Genomic DNA, 19,052 nt, shown 5'->3' with positions numbered 1-19,052 from the left:
TGGGGTTCAAGCTTGCATGCATTTTGTAGTTATAGTTTTCATTTTCATACACACACGCACGTATTCCAGACTGATGGCTCTGTGATGTCTTTAAAATTGTTATAGTCTAATCTGTTTATTTTTTATATTCAAATATATATCGACTATGGAATAGTCTTTGACAGCTCTAGAGAGTACATTCAAAGTTTCACACCGATCGGCCAGCAATGCCAGAGATTAGCTGCTCAGGGAGAGAACAATTGTGAAAATATTTCTACAAATCTTCTCCTATGGTCGTCCCTGGCAGAAAATCTTTTTAGGCGGGGGTCCATGTCCAATTACATATCAAATTGGCGGTCCTTGACATGAAAAGGTTTAATGACCACTGGTATACACAAAGAGTTTAGAAGCCAAGAGAGGAGAAAAAACACTGTTGCTTTGACCAAATGGATAGTATAGCAAACATGCATTAGGTCATTCAATTCCTTTTCCTTGTTTTCCCAGTGGTTGCCAGGCAATTCAGCTGCTTAACTCAACTTTTATACTCACGTCTCACGCTGGAAAGGAATCCACACCAATGGCATGTTGTTGACTGTTGTTGCTGTGTGCGCACACCATCATTCATTCTGCATTATGCATGTAATAATGCTGATATGGATTTAATTAGCCGCCAATTTTGATCGGTGGCTAATTGTAAGTGGGTGATTGTGTTGTGAGCTTGTAGATCTGCTATTTTCTGCAAATGTTCGCCCCAGAATATGGTGCTGCTAGGGTTCATATGGTCAACACGCCATGGGTGTCTCACAGATAGAGGGATTGCAAAAGACCGTAGAGAGGAAAAGAGAAGGAGAAAAGGTAAATCAGAGGAGAAGGGGGGAACAGGCTAAAGACAGATGAGTGAAGAGGAGGCAGACGGTGGGGATGACAAGTGAGAGAGAGAGAGAGAGAGAGAGAGAGAGAGAGAGAGAGAGAAAATGCAAATGAGAAGCTGCCAAGCAAAAGAGAGCAATGGGAAAACATTGACTATGGAACTTGAGGGAGGAAACTGAGGAGCAGAACAAAGCTGACAACTAAAGAAGTGGTGTGTGTGTGTGTGTGTGTGTGTGTGTGTGTGTGTGTGTGTGTGTGTGTGTGTGTGTGTGTGTGTGCATGTGTGTTGGGATTTTGCATGAGGACACCGGCACACATCACACAGCCTATAGGCCTGTCTTTTACTGCTACAATGGGCTGCACCGTTTCTTACATGTCCTCTGAACAGCAGTGCCAGAGGCTGCAGACATCACAGCGCAATCTGTTCGGAGAAAGAAAAATACCCAGGCCACACGAAAAAGAAAAAGAAAAAAGATAATAAGAGGTAGCAAGAGAGACAGAAAGAGATAGAGAGAGAGGAGGAGAGAGATTCCCTGGAGAGACAGTCCATTGTGGCTCTTTGTCGCACACCAAGGCCAGAGAAAAGAGAAGGCGTTGGGTAAGTGAGGGGCTGGCCAGGCGGTTCTTCTCCTCGAGCAGCTGGAGTGTGGAGTCTCCACCTCAGCCTGCAGCCACCAGAGACAGCAGGGGTCACCCACATCCACCCTGAGGCAGGCTAAGACATGCACCAACTCAGACATGTACCAGCGCAAGACACACTTTGGGCATCATTAGGAGCACACTGACACAGCCAAATGCAATTTCAGACATATATATGTGTCAGACACAAAAACAACTCACTTAACCACACACAAGAGATGCACCATCTTGAATCCCATACGCAATCTCAATTACGCACACACACTGAGGCACACGCAGGATGCACAATCTCACCCCTCGTACACAAACACAAAATTGGACACACACAGTCACAAACTAATGTAATAAGAAATGTGCACTCACTTACTGCAACGCACACAAATCTGGATCATTAGTGGAGGTCTACTGAATCCCAGAGTCTACACACAAAATAAATTCAGTAGAAATGTGGCCACCACAGTACACAGTCCCTGTGCATACTACACACAAAACATCCTGCCCTCGCTCCCTTGACACAATCGCCACACAGCGATGTCAGCCTCATCCTCATGAATATTCATACGGCTCATTAACACTCAAGTGGGAAAATCGCATATTGCATGAGGCTTCAACTAAGAGTGGAGAGCTCTGGGATGGAGAGGAGTTTTTTTTATTGATTGAAAGTTGAATTAATTCTCAAAAAGAACATTGAGGTTTTACCCTCACTTGCTCTGCCATTGAGATTACTAACTTTAACTGTTAAAACATATGAAACACCCATAAAATACATACGACAACGAAAAAACACAAAACAGGGGTCATGATATTTGCGATAAAATTATTAAATTGTAATATTGTATATAATTTAATGTTATATTTTTTGTGTGAGTTGAAGATTATTCCAGGAAGTCAGGTGAAAGGGATGGGACAGAGGGTGACTTTGAGTGTTAACTTAACCCTGAAAGAGTCAAAACGATTTGCGTCTATTTTTACACTTCCAGGGTAAACTGACACAAGGGTTTTATTGTGTCGACAAACCAAAGGAAGTCATAGAGTGAGCAAGGGGAGCAAGAGTAGTTTTGCATCGCCAACACACTTTGTTAAATCTCAGGAGTGAGGGTTAAAGTTGTTCTGGATTGTTCCAGGGAGCCAAAATCCTCCCCTTGCCTTCGTTACAGAGCCAGACTGGGGCAGTGTGAAAGCAGTGTCAGCAGTAGGGCCGACACAGGGGAGCGCAGCCTGGGAATTTCAGCCTCCAAATCCTGCAGCAACAATATGCTTTCAAACGGCTGAAATTTCTCTGTAAATGTCTGGCTAAAAGCTTTGTGAGGGAATTCACCTCAGCTCCAACGAACAGACATTTTTTTTTTTTAAACTCTTTATTTCTCAATAATTTTACATTTTTCAACAATATAAACAATAAGACAATAAGCAAGACAGATATAAAAGTAGATCAAAAATAAGATACATAAATAAAAATACAATAAAATACAATAAAAGAAAACAATAATAAAAATATAAGAGGTCATGGGACGCCCGGCACAGTTGTCATGTAGTTATATTTATAGGATTAGTAACATGTAGGATATCATCAACCTTCATAAAGAATCAGTTGCTTCACCCAAATGTCTTAACCATTTCTCCCATTTCCTTTCTCCTGCCTCCTTTTGGAGTCTCAGAGAGTAGGTCATTTGTTCCATAAGATGCAATTGTTTCACAATGTTAACATATAGGTCTATAGTAGGGCATTTTTTCTGTAACCAATTCTTAGTTATGGCTTTTTTACTTGCCACAAGTAGTATCTTGAGTAAGTATGAATCGTCCTGACTCAGTTCATCTGGAAATTGTCCAAGATACAAGAACTCAAATGTATCGCTGATATTGAAGCCCATTATTTTCGAAACCAATGTTGTTATTTCTGTCCAGAAGGGTTGTATCACAGGGCAAGACCAAAAGATGTGCGCATGATCTACAGCTGTTTCTCCACAGTCCCTCCAGCAGTCCAATTGGTTGCCTGTTTGCTTGGACTTCTGCTTAGGCGTTATAAAGAAGCGGATTTGATTTTTCCAACTGAAGTCTCTCCAAGATAAAGAGTTGGTTGTTGTTGATTGTATTGTCCATGTTTCCAACCATACATCATCACTTATCACAATGTCCATTTCTTTTTCCCATCGTTGTTTTATATACATTGTAGAATCTTTTTTCAATGACATTATACCATTATACAATTTGCTTACAAGACCCCTCATACTCTTTGAGTCATAGGCTTCAATGAATACCTTAATTATAGTTGGTGTAATCTCTTCTTTAGACCTTTTTATTTCTTTGCCGAAAAAATCCCTCAACTGCAAGTATCTATAAAAATCCTGTTTGACCAGTCCATATTTCTGACTTAGTTTTTCAAAGCTGTCAATATCCCCTTTTTTCATTATTGTGCATATGGAAGTGATACCAAGGCGGACCCATTGTCTATATCTACTGTCTAGCAGTGATGGCATATAGTCAGGATCATATGCCGGCCAGCTTAGAAGCTTAGCTTCCCTCTGAAGTTGGAAACATCTTATCACCTCAAACCAAATTTTAAGTGATAGATTTACCCATTGACTTGATGTTAAAGGCATTCCCTTCCCTCCGTCAATGCAACCCAATAATGACTGTATTGGCTTATCCATTAAAGATAGTTCTATACGTTTCCATTTGGCAACATATGATGGGTTACACCAGTATACAAGGGGTCTCAACTGTGCTGATAAATAATAGTCCCTTAAAGATGGAAGAGACATGCCCCCCTTCTCCCGGGGCAGTTGTAAGGTAGAAAATCTAACCCGAGGTCTTTTTTTGTCCCAAATAAAACGCGAAATGTGTTTGTTCCATTCTCTGAATTGTTTCATGGGTATTTCTACTGGTAATGACAAAAAGAGGTATAACAGTCTGGGTAGGATTACCATTTTAACTGATCTTATTCTATCCCCTAAATCCAGAGGAAGCATGCTCCATCTGTCTAAGTCATCATACATTTTTCTAGTTGCACCCTTGTAGTTAACATCATACAGTTGAGATAGATCTTTGGGTAGGTTAACACCTAGGTATTTAATATGGGGTAAATACCAATTAAATTTATATTTTGTAATGAATTCTTGTGTAGGGTTGTAGTTGAATGTCAAGACCTGAGTTTTGTTTACATTGAGAACATATCCAGAGTAGGACCCATATGTTTCCAACATTTCCATCAATATGGGTAGTCCTGATCCTGGGTCCATAATTGTGACAATCACATCGTCCGCAAACATGCCGACCTTATACTCCTCTCCTCCTATATGTATCCCCTTTAATTGTGTCTCCTGTCTAATTGCTTGGGCCAAAGGTTCGATGAATAAATTGAAGAGATAGGGTGAAGCTGGGCAGCCCTGTCTGGACCCACGTTCAAGCGCTATAGCGTCCGAAAGACTACCGTTTATCTTAATTCTTGCCGTGGGAGCAGAGTAGATTGATTGGATACGTTTTATAAAACTCTCACAGAAACCAAATCTATGCATCACTAAATATAGAAATTCCCAAGATAGACAATCAAAGGCACAACGGGCGTCCAGGCTGACGGCAATAGCACTAGTCTTGTCCTTATTAATCTGCTCTATGACGTGCAAGGTCCTCCTTATATTATCTTGAGTCTGACGATTTTTCAAAAATCCACTCTGGTCCTCGTCTATGAGAAAATCCATTGTCTCTCCCAACCTTTTTGTTAAGATGGATGTATATAGCTTATAGTCTGTGTTTAGAACACTTATGGGCCTATAATTCCCACACTCCATCCTATCTCTTCCCTCTTTATGAATAACAGATATAAAGGCCTCATTCCATGAAGGAGGAATGAAATCATTTTTCAATACGTAGTTGAAGCATTTCCCCAACAGGGGGAGCAGTTGCTCTCTCATAGCTTTGTACCATTCGCTGCCGAAGCCATCGGTCCCTGGAGACTTATTAGAATTCAAACTAGAGATGGCTTCATCTATTTCCTCTTGTGTTATTGGGGCAATTAGTTTTTTGTTCATTATTGTGCCAATCGAGGGGAGATCTAATGATTCCAGAAATGTTACAATTGTTTGCTTGTCTGCTAGATCAGGTTGGGAGTACAGTGATTTAAAATGTGTTTCAAATGCCTTCTGTATGGCATCCATATTACTAACAATCTCTTTCGTGGTTGGATCCCTGATTTTATATATAGTGTTTTCGGCCTGTTGTTTTCTGAGCCTCCAGGCTAATAACCTTGCTGCTTTGGGTCCAGCTTCATAATATTTTTGTTTCATAAATCTTAGGTTTTTCTCCACTTCTTCGCTCATTATTTTATCAATTTCTTGTTTAGTATTTCTGATTTGCTGTATTATAGCAGGTTCTTTGTTTTTTATGTGTGTTTGTTCCAATTCCCTTAGCTGTTCTTGTAGTTTTAATAGTTGTTGTGCTTTAATCTTTTTTATCATGGCTGTTCGGGCTATAATCTTTCCTCTGATAACTGCTTTGGCCGCATCCCATAATATACCAGGGTTGACATCTCCATTATCATTAACTTGTATATAGGCGGTCAACTCCGATTCCATTTCTTCCTTAAAAGCAGTGCTATTCAAAAGGCTAGTATTCATTCTCCATAATGTTTTCCTTATTCTACAATCTAAATGAAAGGTCAGGTAGACCCCTGAATGATCAGATAGATCTCTTTGACCCACTTTACATTCCTTCAATCTGTGTACATCCCCACTATATGTAAAGATATAATCTAACCTTGAATGTACTGAATGTCTTGCGCTAAAGAAAGTGTATCCTGGGGCCGATCCATGCATAGCGCGCCACACATCCATCAGTCCCAGGTCCATTAAAGATTTATTAATACGTTTCTCTATAGGAGTTCTACGTCTCTGCTTGTTACTGGAGTCCTGAGAATGACGTAAGATATTTAAATCCCCTGCCAAAATCAAGGTACCATATGTCTCTGAAGCAACCAAATTAAATATTTTCCTAAAGAAAGACATATCACTCCCTGGTGGGGCATAGACATTAAATAGTGTCACCTCTTTATGATCAATTTTCCCCTTTAATAAGACATATCTACCCTCCTTATCAATTATTTTGGATATGAATTCAAATCGAATTGCGTTAGAAATCAAAATGGCAACACCTCTCTTTTTACCATTTTTATATGAGGAGAAGAAGGTATTTTTAAAGCCCATTTTTTTAAGCTTTTCGTGCTCTATATCGGACAGGTGGGTTTCCTGCCAGAATGCAATATTAATCTTCTCCTTTTTTATTTTTGCAATCATTTTACTCCTCTTGATTGGGCTATTTAACCCATTTACATTTAGGGATAATAAGTTATAGTGTTGGTATTGCATGTTTTTCTTTCTTTTTTAAGCCCTGTATGCCATAATTCAGCACCCACCAGTGAGCAGATAGTGTAAATCCCAGACCTGTATCATTCCAGACCATGACAACATCCCACATAACAAAAGGTTGACACTGTACCCGCAACATCCCAGACCTCAACAAGTAGTAAGAAAAAGAAAATAAGACAATAAAAAACAACAATAACACAAAAGTTCCTAATACAGGTGAAGGCATCAAAGAAGGCCTTCCGTAATGAGGGGTGCTAGCCACTAAATGGGGCCCCTCGTAAGCAGAAAGAAACAAAAACAGATGTGTGGCTCAAACATTACCAAAGCACCAGCCATTATCTAAAACTTTTAAACGTATTTAAAGGATACTGTTATTTGCATAGTTATCTATAACACACCTCGGGTTCCATTTGACCGGGGGTTAAGGCGCTCACCCCTCCTCTTAGTCTTGCGTTGCTCCCTCTTCTCCAGGCTCCTTCCTGCGATATTCACTCAGCCTCTCCCGAATCTGCTGCTGGAACAGATCCTTGGCTCCAGTGTGCTGGGCCCTCACCATTTTCCATGGCAGAAGCTCAGCAAGCTTTTCCGCTGTCATACCCTTCTTCTTCTTCTTGTTCCTTGGGGTGAAGTTCTCCACGGTGAATCCCTTGCTTCTGAGGTCTTCAGTTGCTTGTGCTGCACTGTCGTATGTTGTGTACACGCCCTTCTCAAATTCAACTCGTATTTTAGTCATCGGGGTTCTGAAGCGTATTTTCTTATTCAGGAGAGCTTTTTTGACTGGAGCATATTCCATTCTCTTTTTTTGTACAGCTTCCGGGTAGTCGTTATCGAAATAGACCCGTTTACCTTGAACACAGGGTTTCTTCTTCCAGGCTGTAATAAGTATTTCCTCTTTCACTGGAAACTGAAGGAACTTGACCAATATGGAGCGCGGTGGAGCGGTCGCAGGCGGCTTTGGCCCAACTCTATGAGCCCGTTCTATTCCAAAGTTCTGGTCCTGTACCAGGTTTATATCCCCCAGTTCAGTCTTTATCAGATTTTCTATGAATGTGACTGTGGAATTCGCTTCTGCGCCCTCTGGAATTGAATAAATTCTTATGTTATTTCTACGTGAATATCCTTCTATTGCAGTCAGTTTGTCCTCCAATTCTTGCTGGTTAGAGAGCATCTGAATGAGGGTGTCTTTAACTCCAATGTCCCATTCTTCCATGGTGGCAAAGCTTTCCTCCATTTCCCCCATTCTTTTCACTGCTCCATCCAGCTTGTCTGTAGAATCCTGTACCTTTCTGTTTATTTCCGTTCTAAATTCCTCCATTTGTTTTTTAATATCTTCTCCAAGGCATTTTCGGAATTCAGAAAGGTCTTTTTTAAGTTCTGATTGGATTGTGGCCAACCCCGCCGCCATCGCCTCACTCACCACAGTTTTAAGAGAAGCCATATCCATCAGTAGTGGCTTCGGTGCCATCACAGGGTGTCGATCACCGCCGTCACGGTTTCCTCCACCGCGGTTGCCGTCTCCACGGCTCGCATCGCCGCGGTCGCCGCCTCCGCGACTCCCGCCGCTGTTGTCGCCGTCTCCCCGGTTCCCGCAGTCTCGGTCGCCGCTCCCGTGGTTCACGCCGCCCTGGCCGTCATCTCCGCGGCTACCGCCGCCTCTGTCGTCGCCGCCGCCGTCGCTTCCACCCCCGCGGTCTCCATTTTGTGTTGTTGTTTTCTCGGCGTGTGCGTCGCCCCCGATCATCGACCCAACGGTGGTTTTTCTTAGCTCGTATCCTCCTTTTTTCTCTCCTTGCGTCTTTCCCCCACTCATATTCCTTTGTTTGTATCACTTTAGATGTATTAAACTCACTGAATTAGGGGAAATTATAGGCTGGTGCAGGAGCTCTGTTACTAAGCTGCCATCTTGTTCAGCGCCACCGGAAACTCAACGAACAGACATTTTTGATAGTTTTTTATGACAAAAACTATAATTCTCTCTGGTCACCTTATCCGGTAAAAAAGAAGAGAGAAAACACGACAATTTATAATTATTATCACTGCAAATCAGACACACTGTAATAAAGGGTGCCAGGGTCAAACAATTTTGACCGAACAGACCTGAAAACAATTAAAAATGACTGAAACGGACCAGAGGAAACCCTATCCGACTGGGTCTCTAGACCTGTACTGGAGCCAATGCACAGGATACATTATGCTAATTTTCACAGTGGCCGTCTGAGTGTCATCTCCACCGCTCCTTCGGAGCTATAGCAAAGCAGATTATTTTACCGTGCATGTCCACACAGATTCAACATCCTGTGGTTTTTGTTTAAAATAAAATCTCCAAGGTTTTCAGGAGGCAGTGTGGCTCACTGCTGCACTGCACTCCAGAATGGGTCCTTTTCAATCTGCTATTAAGATTAAATGTGGCTCATTCAAAATGCGAGAACAAACAATATGGATTTTAGAATGTAATTATATTGCATATGCAAAAACCTATGGTTAAAGAGTTTAATATAATAAAAGAAAATCCTCATAGGTCCATCCATTTTAGAAGCTCCGACCCGAGACCCGCGGCAATTCTAATGGCAATTGTCCTAATACAAATCAACAGCAATGCACAGCATTTGAAAACAGATGGATACAAGGAATGCATGGTCCCAACATGTAAAATGTTACCACTTGGAACTGAAAATGTCTGCTGCCTCTAGACGCATGGACGGCCGCACACATTCAGGACATAATTATGTCACCATACCTGCGTGCGTAGCCTATATTGTGATTTATTACCGTCCAGATGAATCAATCAAAGCTACAAAGGATTATCCCAAGGGCCCATTTTTGTTCAAACTCTTTGATTGCTTGTGTATTATATTAAACTGATGATGCCATATTTTATTGAGATATAATTTCGTACAGAGCCACGATCACAAAATGTGTAATTGTAATGTAGCTAATTTATTCCCTTATATAAGATGAAGCTGTTCACATTTTTGATTAGCTTAGCTACTCTATGTTCAAAACATTTCGAGAGTCGAGACCCAAATTTAGTAACTATTGGCTACATTTATTTTCATGGATTAAACGATGATGGTATCCAGTGAACCGTAATCATGCTGACCAGCAATTCTAGTGCAACCTTTGATATAAGTACACACACACACACACACGCGCGCGCACACACACACACACACACACACACACACACACACACACACACACACACACACACACACACACACACACACACACACACACACACACACACACACAACTCGCCTGACCATAGGCGCCTAACCCACAGCACGCACATACTACTGTACATACAAAACCATGCAGTCTCATACAGGCACAGATCCAGTTCCAGTCAGACATGTAATATTCTGAGCCTCCAGCCTAAGACACACAGACACGCACGCACGCACGCACACACACACGCGTGGACAGACTGACACACAGACAGAGCATTATTTTCTCTTTATGTAGTAAATGCTAGTGAATCTCTTAAGAGGAACTAGCCAGGAGTGGTGGGAGGACAGAACCTCTCATTCGGTATAGCTGTATCCTCAGTGAGTCTGTGGAATGTGTCAAACAGCAGGCTCTATTCCCCATACCTCTCTCTGGGACTTTGGAGATTCAAAAGGTAGGCTTCTTTGACACGAGGAGAATGGGACCATGTCAGCACCCAGAAGAACTTTGGCCCGTCCTGTCCGTTCAGGTCTTTAACGGCTGGTCGAATCGGCTCGGACAAAAATACCAAGCTGTAATTGGACAAAAGCAACGGTAAATCAATAAAGCTACACCAGAGGAGCCTCTGCAAAAGCTGTTTCATATTCTACTCTCTTTGCCTGGTTTTGTGACCAAAACAAATTCTAAGTCAGAATGGTATGAGCTATCGATTTCATGACTCTCTCAGTGCACTGGTCAGTCGACAATTGCATGCCTCTCGTTCTGAGAGGGCAAGGTCCCTTTAATTTAATGGTTACTTACAGCAGAAGAAGAAGATTAGAAGGTTTTCTTTATTAAAACATCTGGTGCCAACCCCGAGTTTCCCGAGTTTGTATTGATACCAACGCTGTGCCAACCCCGAGTTTCCCGAGTTTGGGCCGTTTTTGAAAAAAAAAAAAGTTTTAAAAAATTTTTTTTGGACCTCCAGAAATGTATTAGGCATGATCGCGATCGCGAAATTGCATGTTTAACCCCCATACCAACCCATTCTTTCAAACATGGCAGCCATGTTTGTTTACATCTGAAGAAAACATAATGGCCCATAAATCATGAATGCCTTAACGGATTTCCAAGCGGATTTTTTTGTTTGAAAGCTGTGAACAGCATCTACACACGTGGTGCATCATCTAGGCATGGGCATGCACTTTTTACACAATTGCACAATTACATGGAAGTCTATGGTAACCATGGCAACGCGAGACATTGAAGAGAAAAAATCATTGCAACATAAGTGTTAATCCCTATGAGGACAAGGACATTATTTTGTTACACACAAATACACCTGAAATACAGAAATACAGCCACTAGACATGCAAATGTGGACAGAAGGTGAAGTGATTGACTGCAAAAAGTAGTGAAGCTGAAGCCCAGGGCAAAATCTCGATAGTCTGACTTCCCATTTGTCCGATTTAGTTTAGGTTTAGGTTTAGGCATAGTTTTACTGAGGTTAGGGACGGGTTAGGATTAAGGTTAAGTTTTGGCATAGTTTTACTGAGGTTAGGGTAAAGGTTAGGGTCAGGTATCGTCGGACCAGTGGGACGTCGGAACAACGCTACACACCCGAAGCCCAGGCCAGGAGCAGTTAGGGGTTTTTGGTGCCTTGCTCACGGGCACCTATGCAGTGCCCAGGAGGTGAACCGGCACCTCTCCAGCAATCTGCCCTCTGTGTGGTCGGGGCTGGACTTGAACCGGGAACCCTATGCCTCTTAAGTCAAGTCCCTACAGACTGAGCTACTGCTACCCCGGGAACTGTACAGGGTTACAGTTCCCGGGGTGGCAGTAGCTCAGTCTCAAAATCAGCTCAAACTATATAAATGAAAAGGACCCGTAACACACAGCTCAAGTACAGCTCAGCAGTGTCATTTGAGGTTGTGTGAAATCTAAGTGACCTCACTTAAAAAACTAAAGGCACTGGCAGTTATAAAGTTATTGGCTGAAAGAACAAACTCCAGAGTTAAATGAACACAGGATTTTGCTGTGTAGACACTGCAACTGTTGCCCTGAAATTGTGTTTGAAATTGTGTTTATGGACTCAGATGGACAGGGTGAACACATGGGAGATTTGATGCCATTTAAAACTTAATGGCTTTGTATTCGCAGAGGAAGCAAATGGGACTTTGAATTGCAACACACTGTTGCACCTGAACACAGTCTACAAGCAGCAGAGAAAATATGAAGCAAAAAATACTCAATAAAACATTGAGGCTTTCTTCATCTGAATCTCACAAATCGCTGCTCTCCTACCTCCCTCAGTCTCCGCTCCAAAGCAAATGAGTTCGCTTGCTCCATTTTATTAATGCTTTCTTTTCCCTTTCACAACCGCAAGCACACAGATTTTTATAAAGCATTTCTCTCTGGTTGGACTAGACTTGAATTTGCACATTACAGTACCTAGACCTAATACCCACTTCAATCATTTAATCAAAAACATATTTGCTTCCCATCCAAATACCAAATCAGACACTACAGCTTTGGCACTATTATAATTTTGATTATCAAAACATCGGAACAGGTCAGACGTTTTCAGCACGCCTGTGACACATTTAACTTGCTGTGTTGGTATTCATATTCTTCAGGCAGTTTCCCCAGGTCAGGAGTTGGGCTGCAAAGCCTTGAGAGAGAACAGGGACATGACTGGTTGAACCAAAGGTCCAGTGGTCCACACCCTGCCCCATGCTTAGCATGCATGCATGATTTAAATACATCTAAAAGGCAGATGGTGAGAGACAAGTAGCTTGTGTCTGACTCCAAGATGGAAGCAGTAGCTGAGGTTGGAGGGTTGGGGTAAGGGAAGTTGGGTATTAGAGTGAGGAATGGCCTAGCTTCCCTTTAAGATTACTTTTCCTCTTAAAACATCCACTTCATCTGTGTCACTCCCGCTCCCAGCTTGTTATTGGAAAATAGCTCTGTGCGGAAGTGGTAGAAAGCCATTCGATACCAGCACTGTCTGCATCAGTCACACACTGACACACACACATACACACACAGAAAATACATCTCATCCTCCACATCACAAACAGCCAATAGCACTGGCAGGCATTTGCGACCCCAATCCATATTTCAATTTCCCTCCTCTCATGCAAACTAATTCAATACCTGTTGCCTTCCCTCGCAAGCCATCAGCAAAGTGAGAAATTAGCTAGAAATAAGTCCCAACTAAAACTCTGTCCCTTACCAAGTATTAGTAACTAGGACGGTGTACAGCTTTTGTTGGGGTTAGATGTGTGTAATCCCTTTGTAATATTCTCAGGTAGCCTACAACAACAAGGTAAATTGTACCTTTGATAGTATGTATATGTGTATTGTGTGTGAACAAAATTCTAAATGGACAGACATCAGCTAAGCAGTTGTGCTAAACAAAAAAAAAAAACATGGCACAAAATGTATCCGTTATCACAACACACACACCTACCCACCCTGCCACACAAACAAACACAGTAGGAGAAGGATCCAGTTTGCACAGTGAGACAGGCCACGAGAAATGAGCAGTACCTTCCTACTCCAAGTTTCCACTATAGGAACACGAGGAGGGAGAGGTAGTCATGTAATAGCGACAAATTTAGGGGCTTAAAACGGCGACAGCTTTACGACGCCTGAGTGGCCTCTATGACTCCATTCCTGTCAGATTCTATTAGCTTGGCCTCCACCCTGTATTTCGATTGGCTGTTAGCCTATTCCCAGCAGTTACAGAAGCACCTCCCGTAAATAAGCCAAATGGCTCCGTCCTACAGTGTATGAAGAGGGAGGGAGCCATTGGGTGGATCGCCGGCTGTGTATATAGCGAACATCTCATTGAGTGGTTGAGTGGTTTAACATGCCACTGCAAGCTGAATGAACACAGTCGACTAGAGGGCAAACCACAATGCATATTAGCGTCTTAAAATGAACACACTTTAAAACAATACAAGCACTCAAGGCCGGCACTTCAAACTGACAAATAGTCTGATCCCATTGCACACGCAGACCTACAGTGTAAACAAAAGCAGCATTGTCTGTATCTGCCAGCTGCCAGCTGGAAATCTCAGGACTGGCCACCTGTCTAATGATAGTTTTCATCAATGTGCACAGCTCAGCATTCAGCAATACCTCATCTGTCTTGCCCCCCTGCAAAATAATCTTGTTAACATGAACATAATGTGTAATTTTGGACAGAAGCCCCGCAGTGCAACTTGTTCTAATTGGACAACGGGGATGCAAGTATAGGACATTTTCTATTTCCTCTATCGTTTTGAACACAATTTTCCATAACGATGTATTGGTAAAAAAAGGTGGTGCCATTGTTATGCTAATAAGTGGGATACTTTGCCTAGTTTGCAAATAATTCTTAGTTTGAACATGCAGCAAAAGGTGGTGGTGCGGTAAACTCCAGGGGCGTTGTTGTTTACCTCACCAGGGCAAGTCAGAGAATGTCAAATAAGTTGTCAGTCAGAGAAAAGTAAGAAACTGACTTCCACATAGGTTTAAAATACTTTTCGGTTAACTTTCTAAACTTGCTGGAAGTCATTGAGTTGTTCTAGTCCTACAGTATGTGTCAGACTCCAGCCATCAGTCACCTGGAAGCTGAGACACACTATTTAAAGAATTTGCCAATACTATTTCCACAAGGACACAGGCACCCACATACTGTACACTACACACACACACACACACACACATATAGAGTATCCAGGATACATGCAGTAGCTACAATGGAATATTATACACAAAGGAAGTTCCAACTTGTGCAGTAGCCTGCTGTGTTCCAAAACCCTTCTATGGTCAAACTACTGTACACTGTAGTTAGTGTGTCACCCTCAATCGCCTAGTTGAAATGTATGAATGAGGTTTGTCACACAAAGAGCTTAAGATTTATTTTTATTTTCTTATCCTTCTATTCTGTATTACTCTTTAAATGCGCTTTATTCCTTTGAAAGTCCTTGTATGCTGTATGTAAGTTAGTTATCTGTCTTTGTATGTAATGTGCTATGCAAATAAACGTGCATTACATTGCCCTCTATTGTTCCTATATGTAAACGACATGTCATGTGTTTGTGACTGCAATCTGTTCCTGTTCGTGGATGCCTCGACTCTCCTAGTCTCAGACTCAGGCAGTGATACATTGCAGGTTGAAAAGGTCCTCAGCTGTGAACTAAATAAGATATGCACCTGGCTCAATGACGACAAACTATCAATACGCCTAGGTAAAACCGAATCCATCCTCTTTGGGTCAATTCATAACCTCAGCAAAGTCGATAACTTCACAATCAAAGTGGGTGATACTGTAATAACAAGAAATCACCTACCTGGGTTGCATCTTAGAGGCAAACCTTTCCAGTGAAAAAGTGACAACTAAGGTGATCAAAAAAGTCAACCAACAAATGTGTTCCTTGCAGAGGGTCGCCCTGCTGGTCAATAGCAATACATGGAAGACTCTAGCACTCATTGACTATGGAGTCCACGTATGGTATCGCGATGCCCCAAATGCCTTAAAATCAAACCTCCAAACAGCCCAAAACAAACTGATTAGGGTCCTGCTTGGCCTTCCTTCTCTGGCTCACCTTACCGACAGAGTACAGCATCTTGCAATGGGCCTGGTGTACAAGATACACCACACTACTAAGATACCCATGTACCTGACAAAATACTTCCTAAACGTCAATAATTGACGATAATCGCGAATATGAAAAATAATCACGAATAGACGATTATGTATTAATCGTGACTGCCCTATGTTCAACCCAGATTTGGCTCTAAAAAAGATTCAAATTTGTGCTCCTGCGATACCACTAACATGTAGAACGCCCTACTGAAAGCCTTAAACTAAGGTCTGAAAAGTCACTTACAGGCGGCTTCTACTCGAAACTTGTAATAGACTAATACTAACCTAAGCCCGTACTTACCTCCCCCTTTTCCACTGTATTTATTTTCTTTTTCTTTTCTTTTTCTTCTTTATAACTGTTTTTTACACAAAGTAGTGCAATGCAAGATATAGGGCGCCAGATCCCTTTGAGTCACACCCTACCACTACTTCCTGTTCATCCACAGAGCATTGATTCTAGTCATTTTCTCCATTAGATTTCTTTTCACTTTTTTCAACTTTTATTACTTGGGATGGTAAAAAGATGAGGCAGACAAATAAAATGTATTTTGACAAGTAATAAAAGTTGAAAAAGGTGAAAAGAAAGCACTTTAATCTAATGGAGAAAATGACTAGAATCAATGCTCTGTGGATGAACAGGAAGTATTGGTAGGGTGTGACTCAAAGGGATCTGGCGCCCTCTATATTGCATTGCACTACTTTGTGCAAAAGGAGATGTTATATTAGATACATAAAGGTTTCCTGGGTAAATAAGCCTAAAAGCTTATCATGATCTCCTTTTAGTTTACCTTGTACAAGAGTGCACTGTCATGAAACTGTACCTTTTCCTTCCAAACTTCTAATAAAGTCTTCATCAATCAATCAATGGTGTAGCCTGTTATTTGTTTTTTATTTATTTAGCTATGTGCTGTCAAACTGTGTGAATTAAATACTAAAAACAGAAAACAGGGAGAGGATGAGTTTGAGGTGTCAGGAGAAAGACAGATGAATAATGAGTGCCCCAAGTGCATCCAAAACTAGTCTAGAAGCAGTGCTCTTCCGAGCACAGGTCTCCGCCAGGTCAGGTAGGTTATTGTGGCCTCCTGGTGGCAATATAATAGGCAAAGGGTGCCATGTCATCTGCAGCCTGTCATGATTTGAGGAATTTTGATCAAAACAAATTGTTTTGTAAAAATGTAGCTGCTGGTGGCGCTATAACAGGGCCATTTCTTCCTCTGCCTAGTGGGAATGTGTGTGCAACATTTCACAGAAATCGCACTCTGTGGTCATGATTTGAGGCATTTTGTTCAAAAGGGAGCACTCTTGCAAACTTTGGAAGCCAATTAGGATGGAATATGAAAAATCTGAAAGACCTGTTTCGTTTAATGACTATAGAGATACTGTGTACCGATTTGCGTGATGTAAGAGTACTGTCCAATTATTATTTTTTTTGCACAAATCCACCTCCTGGTGGCGCTATAAAAGACCCATGCAAAAGATTGGGGGCAGAAGTTCTGATTTGGCACCCAGGGAGTGTGTGTGCACAGTTTCGCTGCCATCATGCCAACGGTGCCGGAGATTAGCTTTCCACAGAAAAGGACAGGAAGGATACGCGGACGGACAGGGGCGAAACAGTCTCGGCCATGCCTTTTGGCCTGGCGGAGACAACATGACAACCCTTGCTTTGCCTGTTAAGTGTTAACAGTCAAAATGGTTTAACATCAATGGCCACACGTTTCATTTATTTCATGTGTGTGAATTTGAAAACAGTAAACACTGGTGGTTCCAGGCAGAGTCAATTGAGAGAGAGAGTCGTGTCACCGAGGGGTCTGAAAATGAACTGCGTCACGTGACCCATGTTTCAGCTCTAAAAGGACAAGCGGGAGATTTAAATAACATTGGTTTCAATAGAAGCGTCGCGAATATCTGCATTTTTAGGTAAATATACAATATTACAACCATTTTAAAGTATTGTACAGGGATAACTAAAGTCGCTTTAATATTTACTTTACACTATTGCCAAAAAACGATGTAAAATAACGTGGTTTAAAATCATTGAAGTCAGGCTGTTGCCCTATCACTGGCTAATCAATGCGTTGTCATAACGTTGTTGACATGCACAATAGCACCACCGAGTGGCAGCTGAAAGTAAGGCAATGAAAGGCATACTCTGTTATCGTGAGACTGTCAGTTGCTATTGCTTTCTAACATTAGTCACTTTAGAAGCTCCCCACGAGCCGCCATTGGACTCGCCCCATAAAGTGAACGTAGTTGGCCTAACTCTCCATTCTAGGGCTCTGGTTCCAGGATGCTTTCTCAACAAGCTCAAGACACTATTCTGCAACTCAGCAGCCAGCAACAACTCCTCACCTTTATTGAGATCAGTTTTTGGCAAAGTGCAACCACCTGCAGCGTTGTCCACTGTCCTACACTGCGAATGGAAATTTAATCTTGGGGAAATCACGGCCACTATTTGGCACAAATTGCCTTCTAATGGAGCTAGGGGATGCATGAAATCAGCGTTTTTATGGGTGGATTCATTATTCTAGCATGTCCCTGTGCTTACTTGGGATCAATTCATTTCGTGGTCACATTCAAAGGGGGGCTGCCCCATGGTTCGAACTCCCGTTGGTCCGACCAGGTTAACATTCACCAGGTTAGCATTCACCAGCGTCGGCAGGTTAGCATTAACCATTCAAAGCAAGAGGCAACCCCGTAGAAACAGAAACATGAAGCACAACTACGACTCACCATCCCACCAACACAACAGTAACCAATCTGGCAGCCAGCTGCATGGGGCTACCGTACCGTTAGCCTATAGCTATGCAGTGCAGTTAGCTTTGAAAAAAGTGCTTCTCGTATTTAGTCGAATATGAAATACAAACACACGCTACGACATAACATCATACTACTCATATGTAACCCCTGTAGTGATTTCCATTGCTTTAAAACTCACCTTTCTTTCGTTGTTCGCCGAAAGGCAAAGGATTTCTTTTGACAGAAGCTGTCACTCCACATCCGGGTTACGACTGTGACGAAAGGAGACACGCCCAATGAAAACATTGCCATGCTGTGACTGTTTTGGTTTTAGACGGTGTCTGGAGTTGTAGTAATGTAATGCATTAACTTAGCCGGCTTTCAATTGTGCAGTAGTGGAAACTACTAAGTTAATTTACTTAAGTAGCCTACTGTACAATTTGGAGGTATTTGTTATTTACTTGAGTATTTCCATTTTACTCCACTGTGATCCAATTATTATTCCACTACATTTATTTGAAAACTTTTACTAGTTACTTACATTTTGATTATTATTACAAAACATTAATCACATTTCAGCCATTTGAAAATATCCGATCTACAAGCTCACAATGTGTCTGCATATTTGTGCAGTTTGCCAATAAATAATTATGGTTGCCTCACTAAATATTATATTTGGAGTT

The 19,052-nt window shown here is 41.8% G+C and overlaps 1 protein-coding gene across 1 annotated transcript in view; it reads right to left on the bottom strand.

The window, feature by feature from the left end:
* spop (speckle type BTB/POZ protein) overlaps positions 1–18,633 on the bottom strand; it is a 130,848-nt gene extending 112,215 nt beyond the window's left edge. Inside the window, exon 1 of the mRNA XM_080724690.1 lies at positions 18,569–18,633. The gene's annotated coding sequence lies outside the window, so the exon portion shown is untranslated. The remainder of the gene's footprint in view (positions 1–18,568) is intronic.
* Between the last annotated feature and the right edge of the window lie 419 nt (positions 18,634–19,052).

The sequence above is a fragment of the Nannobrachium achirus genome (assembly GCF_963921795.1).
Source record: "Nannobrachium achirus genome assembly, chromosome: 4".
Classification (NCBI taxonomy): domain Eukaryota; kingdom Metazoa; phylum Chordata; class Actinopteri; order Myctophiformes; family Myctophidae; genus Nannobrachium; species Nannobrachium achirus.
This window is presented reverse-complemented; position numbering and strand designations above follow the sequence as displayed.